Source organism: Syngnathus typhle, linkage group LG3 (assembly GCF_033458585.1).
Source record: "Syngnathus typhle isolate RoL2023-S1 ecotype Sweden linkage group LG3, RoL_Styp_1.0, whole genome shotgun sequence".
In the NCBI taxonomy this organism is placed as follows: domain Eukaryota; kingdom Metazoa; phylum Chordata; class Actinopteri; order Syngnathiformes; family Syngnathidae; genus Syngnathus; species Syngnathus typhle.
In genome coordinates this window covers 11,975,277-11,994,469 of record NC_083740.1, presented here as the reverse complement: position 1 = coordinate 11,994,469, position 19,193 = coordinate 11,975,277, and positions in this window count along the sequence as shown.

Below are 19,193 nucleotides of genomic sequence, written 5' to 3'. Positions count from 1 at the left end.
TTTCTTATCCTTTCCAGTTCTGTCAAGTTAAATAATGAACGTTGCTGGACAGCTTTTTTCAGGTATTTTCAACATTGCTCAGTTCAGTTTGTCAGGGTTGCGGCTGGAACAGTCAAGAGCAGTCAGAGCCCCAAACCATTCCTTTGTTATTTTAGCTGTATGCTCTCTTGTTGGAAGATAACCCTTTGTCCAATCTGTACTCTGGTGCATATATCATTTAACAAATTGTAAAAAAAAAACAATGAGCAGCTAAAAACATCCCCACTTCACTTATGGGCAGGTGGCAGGTAAACAGCGTTTGTTTTACTCCACTCGTACGACCTAGAGATAAGGCCACAACGTTCTATTTTGGTCTAATCAGACTATAGAATCTTATTTCTCATACCTGTGGTTTTCGTCCAACTCGATGCGAGCTCTCATGTCTCTTGCGCTAAGGAGAATATTCCATTGAGTCACCTTGATGCTTTGTAGAAATTTCGCCCATCTCACCACTGCATCTCTGGAGTGTAATCACGGTGATCTTTGGATTCTTCTTTTGGACTCTCACCATGGTTCTTTATCCCTAATTGCTCAGTTTGGCCGGATGGACAGCAGAGTCCTGGTCAACTCAAATGTCTTCCCTTTAGTGATTATGGAGGCCTCTGTATTCGTAGAAACCTTAATTGCAGAATAAATGTTTTTCTTGATCAGATCTGTGTCTTGTCACAAGTCTGTCTCAGAGTTCTTTGGTCAGTTCCTCGACCTCATAATTCTCATTTGCTGACATGCACTGTGAGTTGTAAAATATAGACAATCGGCAGGTGCGTCTTTCACAGTCAAATGCAGTCAATAAGTTGAACACCGCTGGACTCCATTGAAGGTGGAGAACAATCTCAAGGATCATCAGAATTAATATGTAGACGACACCTGAGCGTATACAAGTGTTTGAACATTTCCCTGACTTAAAATCCAAACGGGAAGATCCCAATTTGTTAGGCACTAAGAGTGGTCAAAAATGGAATTGCCCAGGTTCTTCCAATGATATTCCTGAAGTGGAACAAAATTACATGTCCGTCACATTTTTTTTAGCCAAACAAATCTGAGGACACTCTCTGTTGAGTGCCATTTGTGTGACTGAATAATTCTATTTATGTACTGTAGCTCTTCACTGTCATTAGGACATGTGTGCAAGTGCCTAATGAAGTGTCTGTCTTTTTTTTGTCTGGTAGAGCTGTTGCACCAAAATATACATTTTTTGGGGGGTGGGGCTGAAAAACACACTCGTCAGTATTGCACATCCATCACGACTATTGCACATCTCATACACTGTATGACGGACAGGAGCTGTTGAGTCTACGAGAGGCCTTACGTTGGAAGTGATTAACAGCCCGCCATGCCTCTTACAATCACAAAAGGTTGCCTTGTTCATCAGTAAGAGATGCTGAAGAGCCTTGACAAAGCGTTGCCACTTGGCGGCAAGTGATGAGAAGAGGTACTTCATTAGATTAGCTGTCAGGAGATTGTGCTGATGTGTTGAATTGTTATTCACAAGTCACCTGGTATGTGTAGTTTGTCTTTCCATAAAATTGTCCATAAATATTTTTGATAATTTCTATGCTGTATATACATAACTTAAAAATATAGAGTTTTTGTATACTAATTTAAGTAAAATATGACCTATTACAGGGCCTGTCATATCCACCGAACAATACAGGAAGGTTCATGCATAATTCTCCTGCTTCTTACCAGGCGTAGCTTCTAATGCGTGGCTGACATGTCTATTCATTAATCAACTGCTTTTGACAGAATGGCATGGCAAGTATGGGAATATTTTGTTCAGTGCCAAACTTGACAGGCCTGTCTGCTACCAATAATTGGAAGAGGGGCAGTGATACTCCCAAATTCCCTGTTTTGATAATCAAGTGCTCCCCCTTACGGTGCTCCGCATTGGTCACAGTAATGTGGTATAATCCTCTTAGATTCCAATTTTGACACATTACAAAGAATTTGCTTGATGCTAAATACTCGACACTGGTTACTACAGTAACTGTCAAAATTAAAATTCAAGTGCAAATTGTCTGTCTCAGATTTGAAACATACCTTATCCATTTTAAACATGCATTTTAAAGTCTGCATCAACTATTGCTGGTTGCATTTGCAGTAATACAATAATTGAGAATATATTCAATTAAATTGGTGATCCTGGGTCACCAGGAAAATGTCAGACACTATTCTAACCTTATGTAGCAAAATATGTATTTAATATTTTAGACATTTTTTTTGAGATCACATGAATGTTCATCTTGAGTTCATCTTGAGACAAAGCCTCAAAACCTGCCTTGATTTAATTAATAGTTTGTCAGGGTGCTTTGAAATGATGAAATTGCTCTAAGCTCTTGTTGCATCTGAACTGAAAAACACAATTTTAGAAAATGCATAAAGTGAATTTACAATTTAATTTACAAAGTCTGCACATCTGACAAGTCGTGATCAAATAAAGCATGCAGCTCCCTTGCCAGGGATTTTAGACAATGAAATCATGGTGACTTCATCAGTAAATTTTCTGTACTGTGGGTGTAGAGGATGATGCCAACTAGAGTTGTTGCTCAGAGCCACAGCATACATTAAATAAGTTGAATTAGAGAGGGGGAGCAATATCAGTGCACAAAGCAGCACAGCATGTTTATTGACCCTGCTTGTTTGAAGAGTCATTGTGGGTAGATGGTTATATTGGCCATGATATGAGCACAGGATGAAAACAACAAACATGGTGACCTGCTTGGAAGATATGATCATGATTCAGAGTCAGAAATCTTTTTATCTTTCATGTACAATAGTGGATATGTAATAGTAAATAATGAAGTCTAGGTAGAGTCTGCTAACTTAAATTTTGTCATTTTGCAGGAGAATTAAAATTGTACTCCTGCAATAAAAACTGGGTGATTAGCATCTTGGTGATATATTTGCAATTTTTTTTAATGAAAGATTAATCAGCAACTCCAAATATGAGACCAGGGTCCTTCAGGTCGGGGATGAGATCCTGCCTCATATGGAGAAGTTTAAGTTGCAAGATGGATTTTGTGTGATGTTTCATTGATGTGGCCATCTCGTAAATGTAAATTGCCGCCACGTGTCAAACTAAACCTATTTATCTGAAACATACGACTTTTCTCTTCCATATTCTTTCTCTCTGACCCCTCCACCCCCCCCCCCCCCACCCCCCCACACACAAACAACAAATACATAAAAATATAATCATTTCATTTCGCCCAATCTGGCTCGTACCGACTCAAATAATATTTTTTTTAATTCATGGCATTCTGATATTTGCCACGTAGAATGTTAGAGTTTCAGAATTTCAAAGAAATAGGTTTGAATAATGCATTCCTGTAGGTATTCAATATTGATAGTTGTTTTTAATATTTTTTATTTAGTGGCCCAAGAGTAGCAAAATATCAGAAATACTACCTCTCAGTATGTTTATGAGGAAACTTCAAAAGTGAAATCACATTGGCTCCTTTTTGATGTGGTCATTGTCTATTGTTGAAAAGCTTCACTAGTTTTAAAATAGTTTGATTCAAGGGTTTCATTATGGAAGTGTATCTATTGGTGTGTCCTAAGAGTGCACTTTTTCCCTCTTGTTTCCAAGTATTACAAAAATATACTTCAACCATTTGAGGCAGTAATGCACCATTAAGTGCAATACATACAGCATGGTTCACTGACTGCGGCTCCATGCTCAGGAAAATCCATTTTAATTGCTTTTAGCTTCTACACCTATGTACCTATTTTCCTTTTGAAAAAACAACATTTTAGGTTTAGTTTTTGACACAGATTCTGACGTGCCCTTCTGATGAACCTCACAAACAAGGTGAATGCTTTCTTTGAAAAGAACGAATTGATTGATTTAGTGTGTAACTTTTCTGTTTATTAATCCAGGAAAATAACATGAATAAATTACCACCAGTTAACATGCGACTTAATTTTTCACATCCCTTTCCTGAATACATGAACCTCAATACATAAATGAATACACAATAAGTATTATAGCAAAAGATAGACAACCAAATGAACTGCAACTTTCCAATAAGCAGTTGTGCACTTAAGAATTACCTACCGACCTCTAGAAATATTCTTCTGCAGAATACTACATTAAAAAGCAGACCCATTGACATTCACACCTACGCACAATTTAGAGTAGCAAATTCATCTACCATGCATGTTTTGGGAATGTGGAACGAAATCGAGTACCCGGAGAAAACCCATGCAGGCATCTTTTTACATGCTTGTCGGTTTTCATAATAATGGATTCAAACTCAGCCTCTTTTTGACAGAATCCACGGTTTCAATATTATATGTTTTCTACAAATCAACATCAAACTGAGAGGTATCAAATTGAATTGTTGTGTAGTTGTATTTGTTATCATAAAACAATACCATATAAACAGCAATACTTGGTTGACAAACAGTAATTAATCAGAAAATTATGGTGTAATAAACTTTAATGCAAACTAATATTACAATGGCTTTCCCAATTAATCAATGGAATAATCGATAGAATAATGAATCCTAAATGATTCTATGACATCCCTAATTTAAATTCCTACATATATCTAGACTTCTATTATTGTGTTTTGGGTAGTGCTGGTTAAATTTAAATTTTACACTCAAAGATCACAATGTGGGCAGCACAGTGACATACTCCCCCACAATGAGAAGCACTCTCGGAACTTCTCTGTGTGGAGTTTGCATGTTCTGCCCATGATTGTGTGTTTTTTGTCATGGTTCCTTGGTTTCTTCCCACAAACCCCAAACATGCATGCTTTTTAGTTTAATTAAAGATTATATGTCACTCACGAGTGTGAATTTGAATATGAATTGTTTGTCTGTGACTGACTGTGACTGGTGGTTTACCCCGCCTTTTGCCTAATTCCCCACAACCATGAGTAGAAGCAGTAAAGAAAATCTATCAATGTTACATATCCACCTCCAACACACGTGATTTAACTGTCTTGTTGACCATATCTGTGCCAGAAATACAGAACTGGCAACTAAAAGTAGTCGTTCACAAAACAAACATTCAGTAGGCTAATACAAAAGTGGCAATGGGGGGAGGACATTAAAAGCCTGTTGGATTTGATTTTCATTTCTCAATTAATTTCAATTTCAACAAATTAAGTTTAATTATTTTTTAATTAAACTTTATTTAAACATGGTAGTTAATGTTTGTTTTTTATCTCCCTTAATCCCTGAATCCATTGAGGGATTTTAATTATTAGGATAAAACAAAACTTCATTTTGTTAGTGCTCGCAATTGTTGATGATTGAAAGACTTTAGCAATGCTTCTGGTGACCAGTCAAGGACCATCACTTAGCCATGCCTGCCTAGGATTGAAAGAATCCGTGAAGGCAAAACACTGACCCAAATCCAATATAGCATCACAAATAATCAAGTTTTAAATCTGTTCTACTAGGCATTCAAATTCAATAGTCCACATCCACTTAAAATGGTCCCTAATATTAATTGATTTATGGCGCGCAGTGGAATAATATACAAGGACAAGTTAAAGCACACACAGCAGTGTGTCTCTTTATTACAACTGCCTGCCTGAATTTTTTCATCAGCTGGACCTATCACAGTTTATTATCAGCTCCTTTGAACCGTAGGCTCAGAGCATGATTGCACTCTCAATTAATGTATCTATGATCTGCTTTGACTGAGCGAATAATGACAAGCGATGTGCTCGTGTGTATGTGTGTGCATTCGACAGCAATGTTTGTGCGGCTGTGTCGATAAAAGAAGGACCAAATCTGTGAACGCTTCTGTAAAAGTTCCCATCAGGGGGTAGTCAACCACACAAAGCCAAATTGAGAGAGAAAGTACGTTACTATGCATGGAATTTCTTTTCAAAGACAATATATTGGCTTTGTCTTTTGTAACCAAGAGAATCTGACGACGGAGTGACTGCGATCGTTGGTCGGGTGGAAGATTAAACGTGGTGCCTCAAGTTTATACTAGCCTGGAAGATAAAATGCAAAGTATCAACAAATACACTGCTCTCCACAAGTATTGAACAGTGCTGCCCAATCTTTTATTTTTGCTGTAGGTTGAAAAGATTCAGCTATGATAGGAGACTAGAGATCAACATTTCAGTTGAAAAGCCATCAAAATCTTTGATAGACCATATTAATATGTTTTAATTGGACTCAATCTTATTAAAAAATTGAAAGTGTTTGCCGCTAAATTTCACTCTCTCGCTGTCACAGAACGGAAGACCAACCAATAGCGTCACCTTTAGGAGAAAAGACTCGTTTGCACAGAGGCCCACCCATCATGCTTGCTTCAAGCTGTTTCTTTCTTCCTCTTCTTTTTATTCAGAATATTCAAATATTACAAATAATACAAAGCTGTTTGTATTCAGACAAAGATGGATGGATGGATGGATGGATGGATGGATGGATGGATGGATGGACGGATGGACGGATGGACGGATGGACGGATGGATGAGCGGACGGATGGATGAGCGGATGGATGGACGGATGAATGAGCGGACGGATGGATGAGCGGATGGATGGATGAGCGGGTGGACAGACGGAGGGCATGGGCGGACAAACAGGACTGAACCAATCCATGGGGGGGATACGATCAATCTAATCCAAGCAGGAAAAAATAAGAGACAGAAATTTAAGGTGTCCCTTGTTGGTCTGTGGCAACTGGCAAGTAATAAATACAAGTAATATAGCTTAATTATGCCACAGCAGTAGCAATACAATTTGTGCAAAAAGTATCATAAAGCATCATACTGACAGTGATCTATAATGACATTTTGGTGAATTATAATACACCCAATAGCTATTGTTATGCATCGTATGTGTGCTCCATATTTCACATTGATGTCATGATTGAACAGAGTGAATTTAGTCATGAATATACTGCAGGTAGGAGTGTGACCAGTGTTTAGTATGTTAAGATGCGTTATGTGGACACTCTCTTGACTTTGATGTAGGCAGGGTGGGCTCATTTCCCACACAGTGCTTGTGTTGCATCAATAGTAGCATGAATGCTGTCTGTCTCTATATGTGCTGTGATTGGAGCCCGCCGTTCAGGCCAAATTACCTGGTATAGACTCCAGCAACACATAATTAACAGGACAAGCAAAGTAAAAAAAAATGGATGGAGGGATGATTGTCCATGTAAAACAGGCATGTTCAAAGTCCGGCCCGCGGGGCAAATGCGGCCCGTGTCATAAAATCAATAATAGGTGGCCCCCTGGCACTGTTGCGGGGACCTGGGGTCCGATGCTACAACCACAGTGTACTGATGAAATGTGGAATTGTTTGCAGTTTATTAATCTGTTTAGTCTTTTTGAACTGAAAGATATCTGGTGTAAATTGCTGTTGTTATTTGAAATACAAAGTAATGGGATGTTATTTGCCTGCGGCTAGTTCTTATTCTGGTCAGTTTTTCAAACGCTTATAAATAAATTGTATGTTTGTGAAGCCACCGTGGAGCTGAGCGAGGCTCTCTGCCACTTTGTTTCAAATTGTGCGTAAATGCTCAGCATATTCAACACAGTGGATTAGCACAAGGGTGACGCTCCCATGATGAAGAGGGATTTTCTCCTTTGTGTTTTAGAGAATTGCAGCAGTGTTGACTTCACTCTGGCCTGTCTGTCTGTCTGCCAAACTTGCATAATTTGTGTTCCCTTCTCTCTTTCATGTTTGAAATGTTTCCATTTTCTTTATTCCCTCTGGTACAATTCATCAGGACATTAGTGCGCCGAAGAATCACCTCTCTTTCCAGAGTGCTTTACAGTACTCAGGTACTAAAAGTACCTCAAAATGGATGTTGTATTTATTTATATGAAATACATATATGAAGTACAACATGTGAAATAAATGAACAGTAATTTACGCTTGTAAATTATTTGAATATTGATAACATTTGATATATAAATGTATATTGCTCCTCCCTATGTTTGTCCCAACATGAGTTACAATGTTCAAGATGTGGTAGTGATATGCATATTGATTTCACGGTATCCATATACTACCAATAATGATAGACTGATTATCGGCAGCACCAAATATCGAGGCTGATATTTGTCGTTTTACCGACTATTGGCATCAGCCTTTTTTTTTTTTTATTAATCCAATGCCCGATAAGTGATCATTTTAAAACTGGGTCAGGGATTAATAGTTTCCCCTTTGCTATTGTACTTTTTCCAGCTATAGTTACAATAAGCTTCAATAATGCTGCATCTTAGTTTTGAATGAGAGGGTCCGAGCTATCACATGTTGTCAAAATATAACATTTACATTTAGATATTCTCCCTTTCACGTCACTTTCAGTTAAATTTATAAGAGATGCAGCATTTGTTTTAATTTTTAACTTTAAGCAAGATTGTGCAAAAGATTAACGTTTAAATTAGAATTACTTCATAAAAATTTCAGGGAGCTATTTATTTAACATTATGAGAGGTGCTCTTGACTCTTGGAACTCCCTGCATTTTTTGTTCCAATTCTAAAATAAAGATGTCGTTTGTTTAAAGATAAAAAAAAAGGAGAAAGAAATAGCATGTAAATCTGAAAGGCTGCTATTTAATAAACAAAAGACGTGCATGGTGTGCATGTGGGTGTGACTGGTTGTTCGTCTCGATACTATATACCCTTTCACCCAATGTCAGGATGTCATGGATAAGCTCTAGAACCCTTTATGACCCTGAACAGAACAAGCATTGTTGAAATTGTGTGGATGTGTGGTCTAGTGTTTTATTGGGGGGATCAAACAATGTATTGAAGAAAAATATAAAAGGTAATCGGTATGGCATCGAATCAAAATTGGCCCGCATTGCCCATCCCTAACTGCATGGATGACAGCGTATTGTTAGTCGAGGAGAGATGAGTCGGAATGAGTGGAATAAAAGATTTTTGAGGCAAGAGCTTTATTCTTGTTGTTGAAAATAATACATTTTAGTGAAGTACTGGATGGCGATACACTTTTCTTGCTTGTTTGATATTGACCAACAGTAAAAGCATAATAAAATAATTAAATCTCTTATTTTAGGGGTGGTGGGATTAAATTTAGGGGTAGTTTAGTACTCCAAAAATAGGCTAGAAACACCTAACAGTTCTTCTGTTTCTTTGCAACCTCCTTGAATGTGCTCAAGGAGCTTCAGCACCTTCATCCCTGAATCTCTGACACACTCGGGAGCTCGATAATGACTCCACAGACGAGACGTTGCCTGTCATTCTGTCCATCACTTTGCCAATTTTCAAGCTAGTGGCCCCTAAATTTAATCATCTCTACATCTTCATGAAACATACCAGCCTGTCGAAAGGAGAAAATCACACATATCGTTTTTCTTTATTTGTGTGCCCACAGTGTTAAAAAAATAAATAAAAATTCATATCTGAGCTAGAAAACCCATTTTACAATGTTTTACTGTATGTGATAAAAAAAAATGCTTTGATTCTGAGGGGAACTGTACTCCAACCATTTGTAATAACAAAAATAAAACAGGCAAATAATTGCTTTTTCATGTCTGATAAGATTTGACGGATAGGATATGTGAAATTATCGTGAGCAAGCCATTACAAAAAGATTGGATATATATACACTACCAATCAAAAGTTTGGGGTCACAAAATTGTTTGGGTGACCCCAAACCTTTGAACGGTAGTGTATATATTTATTTAGATAATTATTTATAGATTATATATATAATCTTCTGTGTAAAAAATCTCATAATATATATGTATACTTATATTCATAGATTATATATAATCTTATACAAATATAAAACATAATTTATAATATTTAATTCATAATATTTCATTCATAATATTTTATTATAATATTTACACTACCGGTCAAAGGTTTGGGGTCGCCCAAACAATTTTGTGGCCCCAAACTTTTGAACGGTAGTGTATATATACATATATATATATATGTGTGGCACAAGTGGGGGTTCACCTTGGGCAGCCATATTGGTGCATGCATGTGTTTGTGTGAGTGATATTCTGGCCCCAGGGTCCTGAGCCATCATGCTTTATGAGGTGTGGCAAGGTGAGAGCAAAACATCTGCTCAGCCAAAGAAAAGCCTTGGTCTGAGTCTCATACTGGATTTTGAGTGGGAGTGCACACACACACACGCACACGCACGCACGCACGCACACAAACACAAGATGCCAGTCACTCTTTCATGTATTGAACTGGTATACCACCTTACACACAATCAGAAAATCACGTCTTATACACAGTATATACGGTTAGTAGTTAAATGAGTTAAAGGTCCTTACTATATGCTACTTGAGGTTTCCCACCAAGATACACACTCCTCTTAAAGGTCTGTTACCTTTGATACCTGTTTTTGGATTGTCTTATTCTAGCTTTTCCTGGACGTCGAGGGCATTGGAAGAATCCCCCAGTACCTGCCATCATTCCCCATCCTTCCACTTCACCCTCGCTTTTGCTGCCCTTTCTGTCTCTTTTCAGAACACCCAAGAGAGGAGAACTGCCATGTTAGGTCTGCTGGAGATAGAATAGACACTCACAGTGTTCAGACTGCCTTTGACACCCGAATCACTGAACCTGCCCACATCTACTCTCACCAACCTTGTCTGTCAGGCCGTTTGTGTGCGCATGTGTGTGCATGTGTGTAGATACGTGCGTATGTGTCTCAAGCTAAAGTTTTTTAAACACCCTATTTATGCAAGCAAAGATTGCTAAAAAAAAATTCACACTCCGGAAAGACATGTGGAAAGATGTGCTGACTCTTGCTGCAAAGACTGTCAGCTTTGATTCATTTATTTTTTTTTTCTTTTGTCCAGTTTCAAGCTCTAGCTCAGAATAACCCTTTAATTTAAATCCACTGAAATACTTGGAAAATACTACTTGAGTATACTACATTACATCAACCCTAACCTACCTCCCTGGAGCCTATCCCAGCTGATTTCAGGCTGTAGGCAGGGGACACCGTAAAGTGGTTGCCAGCCAATCGCAGAGCACATGTAGACAATCAACCATTCACACTCGGAATCCCATAAGGACAATTGTCAATTCACCTACCAAGCTGGGAGAATGTGGGTTTGGCACAGGGAGAAACATTTTGTTAACTCGACAAAGGAAATACTGTCAGTGTACCTGAAATGAGTTTATTGTCCTTATCACAATTGATTGCTATATCTCAGGGTTTTGTATTGATATGCAGATATCAGGTGTCAATACACAAGTTCAACATATAAAATATTTTCAGTGTTCTTCACCTTGTTTTTTTCAACACTTTGTAAACATATCGAACAATCTTACTCATGGATGATCGGTATCCAAATCGGATGCATAAAACCTCAATATGAAAAAACCCTAAAATACTTATTGTATCCTTGTGCATATATTTATTTGCATACAGGATGTTTGCAACCACACAAATGAATTCTCAGTTTTATACCTCCTTTTCCACTATGCACATCCCGAACATTTGGTGAGACAAATCACAGAGGGACATGCAACCATTACTTTTAACAGTCATAGAGCAACCTATCCATCTAAGTCTTGACACATAGCAGTGTAAAAATAATTCTGCAGCACTTAAAAAGGCACAAGGGAACTTGAGACATGGTAGCCAAAAGCACTTCTGTTTATATCTAATGGGATGCCACATAGTGCAATTGGCTGGTGACCGGTTCAGAATATTCCCCCCAAAATTCAGCTGGGATAGTCTCCACTTCCCCTATGACCCTAATGGGAACAAGTGGTATAGAAAATGGATGCCTGGAATGCACACATACCAGATAAGAGAATCTGCACATGTATTTATTCAGCCCATTATAATCCCTCAAGAGGAAATTTAACTGACTCTGCTGTATATTTTTGTTGCACACCACACAGAGAACCAGCTCACACACATGCAGGTACGTGGGGAGGCATGTCAGATCGAAAGGGGACAGCAAACAATGCTGCATAACTTCAGCAGAAGACTTACCATCGGGCAAAGATGAATTAATTAATGATTGAACAAACGTCATTTTGGAGATATCCTGTAAAGTGGTTATTTTGGAGGCACAATGTTTTGTCCTGATGCCATTGATATTAACAAGCATTTGCTGGAATTGCGCCATGCCAAATGCTCCATTGCAGATCACCTGTTTGTTTTTCACAGGCAGTTTGTAGACAGTCCTCCACTTGAAGGTCTCTTATCTTTGATAAAAGTACTATTACTCACAGTGACTCAGCAAAAGGTCCGTTGCTATTGACAAGCATTTGCTGGTATTGCTCTATGCTCCATGGCAGATCACCAGTTTGTTTTTCACAGGCAGTTTGTAGACAGTCCTCCACTTGAGGGTATCTTATCTTTGATAAAAGTACTATTATTCACAGTGACTCATCAAAAACTTTGCTCTCTCTTTACCTCCACATTTGAAACATTATAAGAAGTTTTTTCCCATCCTAAAAAGTCTATCAATGACTGATAAAGAAAACCATTGCTCATGCATCTTATATATCACCTCATCTTGAAAATGACCTGATGTGTTGCTTTCTTGTCTTTCCATATTCAGTAAAAGCCTGCAGATATGCAGCATAATGCTACAGCAAGACTATTGCTTGGAGTTTGCTTATAATACCCCTATTCTAGCTAATCTACACTGGTTCTACTCGAGATTGAGAGTGATTTTCAAGTTTTGCTACTTATCAAATATTACATGGCATATATCACCTTCTTACTCTGCTACCTCAGTGGGACTTAATGTTCTCTCCTTGGCTTGCCCTTACACTTACAACAAACTGGTCTTTTGATGACTCAACAGGCTCACAAAAAGTTCGCAAGTCAGCTCAAGGAAGTCCAAAATATCTTACAGAAAAACCTTATCTTTACAGTCAGAAGAGTTAAAACATGGAATGAACTATCCACATTTTAGACATAAACTGACAAAATGGTCAGCTGAACATCAGGCCTGTACTCATATGTGTGTGCGTGTGTGTGTGTGTGTCTTTATTTTAAACAATTATATTTTTTCATGACTACAGTTTTAATTATTTGTCTGAAAGCCCGTCCAGGGGCAGGCATCGGGAAATAGTATTGGCTACAAATGCAGTGAGGCATAGAAGTTGTTTCTTTTGCATTATAGCTGTGGCATCTCTCTCTCCTCAAACAAATATGAAATTAAATGAAAAAAAACAGAGCATTCTCTAATTGGGTACCAGTTCTCCCGAAGTCCCTATCAGTAGCAATTAAAGGATATAAACAGATGATATCAATGGTAACAAAAGACCCAAGCATAATTTCCATAAAAATTTAAGGTCCAACTTCAAAGTAAATTTGTAAAACATCGCACCATCCGTCGTTGTTTGAGCCAACGCGAACGTTATGGAAGACGACCAAGAAAGACACACTATTGTTAAAAATACAAAAATAAATAAATAAACAAATAAATAAATAAACAACTGTCCTAAAATGTACTATGGACAGACAAAACAAAACTGGTACATGTTGGCATGGCACGTAAGTTCGATGTTCACATTTGATCAAGGAGGGTTTCCTGCAACCAACAATGACAATAGCTCCATAACATTATCACAAATAAAAATAAAAACTTTCCACTACAAGAGGCAAAAACAAGGACAGAGATGAGCTTTCATCTGTGCCTTTAAATTGAAATAATGTTATGGATGAACAAATGTAATAGTAGAGGACTATACATTTTTACATCGAGTTAGTAGATTTTTCTCCCCCTACTATCATTACTGAGAACAATATAAACATCCCTTACTGGAGTCTTAAGCAAACGTGAAAGAGTCCAGTCACAGTCGAATAAGGACTGAGTGCAACCAACAGATGTGATGCTACAAGAGAGTGAGCCAGCAAGACACCATTAGTCGTCTTCAACTTCAAGCTGAGAAATGGCCTCTCTACCATCTGAGCCAAATAGTCAAAAGGCAAGCCAAGCATGCAATAGGATACTTGCATTCCTTTTTCTGGGTGTTCAACGATGTACTTTGGGAACTACTTTGAGTAGAATGGTAGATCACTGTGTGTTAGTGTGCATGTTAATTAGTGCTGTGTACGAATCGGTGGTAATTCAAATTGAGCGAGTTGGCCATAAAGAAAACTAAGTGTTAAAGTGTAAAAGTTTAAAATAGATATGTTTAATATATATAAACATGCTAAAGAACATTTTAGAATTATCTACATATATATATGTGTTTGTTTGTGTGTGTGTGCGTGTGTGTGTGCGCGCGCGCCCGCGTGTGTGTGTCTTCATATCTTCAGCAAGTGTTAACTTGTGTTCAGCTCAGGGACATCAATAGGGTGGTATGGAAAGACGGTTGACATTTTTTGCATTTCTTCGCACCTTCTGGTCTTTCTACTACTTACATATATTACCATGAGAGGAGGATGAGAACGAAAACGGGTGGTGGGGTGGTACATATCGAGCCACTTAAGGCTTTGTGGAAAAGGACAAAGACATTTCTGGGTATCGTTCTTGCTTTACATGCAGACACTGATGTACAATGAGAATTTTGAATGCAAACGGGGTTAGGGTTGGGTTAGGTTAGGTTAGGTTAGGTTAGGTTAGGTTAGGTTAGGTTAGGTTAAGGCTGCCCGGTAGATGGTTTCATTTTAAATTGTGCAATACCACAACTAAATGTATTCTTGTATTAATTGAAGGGAGGATTTGCCAACTCTGTTGGCATTTGTGATGTTCATTCTCTTGCCCGTTGTTCACTTAAGTGTAATATAAAATTTCACTTTTCAAATTATTTCCAATTCCTGTATTTTCCAGACTATAAGCCGCTACTTTTTGCTCAAGCTTTGAACGCTGCAGTTTGTCGTCCAGTGTAGCTTATGTATGGATTTTTCATTATTTTTATGATATTGTAAGACAATTTGTTTTAGTAATACAAGTAATAGAAATGAGCACTTTTAATTTAAAAAATCTGCTTATAGGTTTATAATCCAATGCACCTTATATATGAACGAAAACAGGATTTTCCACTTTTAGCTGGTGCTTCTTATATTCAGGTGTGGCTTATAGTCCAGAAATTATGGTAGTTACCTGTGAGAATATATTGTAAAAGACAAAAGCTAACACATTTATTGTATGTACAGACATGCAATTTTAGTCATTTATCTGTACATCTTGGATATACATAGTTTGAAACAAAAAGGAGGCGATCCTGCTGGATTGGATTTTAGCACTGGACATTGTTTTATAACAGAAGAGTAACCTTGTGCACTGTGTTGAGTAAACAGTGTCTGTTTCCAGCATGCTAAAAAGCCCTTTGCTATTGTCTGACAACTTTCTAAATGAAGCTCATTATGCACTCATTGATTTTTCATATTCCTTCTCACCGGTAAATAGCCCCAAGGTGCTCCTCTTACACTTTGCCCTCCCATCTCTCTGTGGTACCCGCAATTGTTATCGCTCTGCTGTGTTTTATCAGTCTCTCAATAAACATCAAAACACACCAGACACTTTAGGGAGATGAACATTTTCCAATTAGCAAAGCAAATACCTCAAGCTTACACTCGCCTTGCCACATAGTGTATCTGAAAGCATGGGTGGCCGTTACAGACAATTAAAATTGTAAATGTGAGGATGAGGGCTTTGTGTCAATGAACTTGACTGGCCTGCACAGTTCTAACATCAACCCAAGATAACACCTTTGGGATGCATTAGACTAAGAGCCAGACCTTATCATCCACCAATGTTTGTGACCTCACGCCACACATGCCTCTGGGAAAAAAAAAAGTCAAAACTTCCTATAAAAACATTGTAGAAAGCCTTCTCAGAGGAGTCGAAGCTCTTTTCGCTACCAGTGAATGGATGTCAAAATGAGTTTATATTCAAATAAAGGCAGGTGAATGAATATTTTGGTAATATAGGTTAAATCACAAGTCATAACCCTTAACCCACAAGTCATTTTGTCGTAGGCCAGTCTATGTCAAGTTATCTCAAGTCAATTCTTGTGCAAAGTCACATTCGAAGTCGAGTCACTTATTTATTTCACTCTTACTTGCATCATTTTCTCCTCATAACAGTTGAAGTCCTAATCATTCAAATGGTGACATTATTGGCCAATTTATGTAATTAACTTGTGTATTACAGCTCTCAACATAATGCACAATATAAAATCACTTCATAATACTCTCTATTTAGTTCAATATAGGAGGTCTTAGACATTTCTTTCTAAAAAAAAAAACATCTAGCAAGATTACATCTCATTACTACATTTGCTATTTCCAAGTTCCATTCGGCTAATACTATAAGCTTGGGCTACATTTATACTGCAAGTCTATTATGATTTTTTTTTCCCATTTCATGTCAATGTGAACAGTACAATCACAATATATACATTATATACATTATATATATATATATATATATATATATATATATATATATATATATATATATATATATATATATTATTATTTATTTTTATTTTTTTAAATCTGGCCCAGGCCTCTTTTGTATGTGTATCTAATTCGGAGCTGTATTGGTTTTGACTTCAATCTGGATGCATCGGGCCTATCCTATGTTGCTTAAAACAAAGGATGAATCTCCTTAGCAAGGGCTTTGATTGATCAAAAGGCAAATCCTCCAATAGAGACTGTGGCATTTTCAGTATGTGCCAAAGACATAAAATGAACTTTGGTTCAGTCTTTCAAAGTCATCATCTATCAAGTAAAGTCCCAAGTCATTAACCCTGAAGTCCAAGGCAAGAATGAAGTAGTTTTTTTTATGTCAAGTCTTGTTACAAGTCATCAAAACAGTGCGTCGAGTCCCCATCTAGGGCCAGTGAATGAGGGATAAATGTGCTAATGTTCTAATTTGGTCTAGACAAAACCAAAGGTGTGTAAACAACCTTTGGCGACTTAAACATTTCAAAATGAATGCAATTTTTATGCCACATTGCGCACCCTGCCCCTATTTGTTCCTACCGTGTCTCCCGCATGAGTATTTTTTCACATTTTTGTCACATTACCTTTTCTCTGCTCTACCTATCTTTTCACTTAGATTGTTTTCGCCACATTTCATTCCTAATCTTGTCATTTATTCATCCCCCACTGTTAACACTTTTAAGCCTCATTTCCTATTTTCTCACTAACATTAACTCATAGGCGCTTCTCTACTACGATCTAAACAAATTGAATGTATTATTTTATGTATATGCAATCATAATTTTTTAAACTCAGGCTTGATCTTTTCTATGACACAAGATCTCCATTCCCTGTATTTTCTCCTCCACCCTTCTATGGTCAAACTACCACAGTTCCGCTTGATATCACCCTCTAAACTTGTGCTCCTTCCTTTTTGTGTGTGTGTTGTGTGTGTGTGTGTGTCCTGATCAAATGAGGTGATTCAAATGGCATTTTATGGGGCCTTGCAGCACAACCAGGCTGAACATGACAGGCAATCATAAAAGCTATTGTCTGACGTGCATGCCATTTTAATGTATTCCATTTGATTTAATGCATGCAAAAGGTGAAGCTGAATGCGTGAGGATGAGTGGTCTTGAGGGTGGAAGGCTCGGGCATTTCGAGAAGAACTGACAGCAAAAAAAGACACTATGAGTTGAAATGCAGCACCAAGAAAGCCAAGTATTTCAGCCCCAATTTAAGCGTTCTTCACTCAAGTATAAAAGGGATTGCACAGCTATGCCAATATCTAATTTCGAGCAAAGATTTGCCATTTGGAGTGAAAGTGAAAATTTAACACATGCAGAGTAGCAGACTGAGGAAGGAATTCAAGAGAGATGGCAGACGGTACTAAGTGTGAAATATTAAAAACAAAATGCAATATCCAATGCATGAAGTGATTCCATACCAGAGAGAGTTGAAGGTGTGAACATTCTGATATTTGGTGCTTGGAAAATTATTCATTATTCATATTTGCATCGACATTCCACTTTCACTCAAATTCGGGAAAACTATGACAAGGGTAATTGCACAAATCCGTTGTTAGATGCATGATTTATTTTTGACAAGTCAGTATAGTTAAGAGGGAGTTTAATTCTATCGGCAAATGTTTATTTCTTTAATCCCACACAGAAAATATTCCAGCAAAGATTTACTGACTGTGAGGCAGATGTCAACCACGTATTCCAAGCTGACTTCACAAGTGCATTCATGTTCCTTTTCTCACTGTTGTCCTTGCCTAAATGTGTCACAAGAACTAAAACAAGGTGTGCTGACAGCTTGTGTGACATGCTGGTGGCTAGTTCACGTTTCAGTTCCATTGTCAACAGCACATTTTTTCTCTATGTGCTTGCATTTTGAAAGAAACAAAAACAAATTGGAGGCACGGGTGAGTATAGAGTGTATAATATTTAACGTTTTCACCCATTCAAGCATTTTATTTGTTTTTCAAAAACTGTAAACCCTTGACGTTTTCACTTTAAATCAGTTTCTTGATGATAAGTACATAATTTTCATATTACATGAAAAATCAGCAGGTAATAATAATGAATAAAAGTGTTTTGCAATCTTGATTGCTCAATCAGAATGTAACAGTTTAAATTATTTTAGGCAACTTCTAGGGTAAGAAATTTGTGTCAAAATGATTCAGACGTGTTTTTCATATCCACACTTATATATTTGTGATTTTCACGTGTTTTTCTAATCTACAAATATATTCATAATTTTCATGTGTTTTTCAGTGTGTGAGTTTCTAGATATTTACATGTAGTACATCATTTGGTCCCATCCATCCATTATCTGTATTGTTTGTCTCCACGGGGTCGTGGGTGTGCTAAGCAGTCATCGGGCAGTAGGCGGGAGACACCCTGAACCGGTTGCCAGCCAATCAGAGGGCACATAGAGACAAACAACCATCCGCACTCACACTAACACATACGGGCAATTTGGAGTGCTCAATCAGCCTACCATGCAGGCACGGGGAGAACATGCAAACTCCACATAGGGAGGGCCGGAGGAGGAATCGACCCCGCACCCTCTGAACTGCGAGGCGGACATGCTCACCAGTGCACACCGTGCCCCCTGTCTTTAACTCTTGTTTTAAATAATTTTTGGAGGGCTGGTATGCTTTGGAAACTAAGAATGTACTAATAAAATATCCTGCTTGGAACCATCGTTTAAATGGAAGTACGCCATTATCCAGTTTAAGATATTGGTGAGCTATGCCAAGTTCTTTGCCAAGACACTGGATCTATCCTGGCCTGAAGTACAGCCTGTGCTGCAATATCATCAG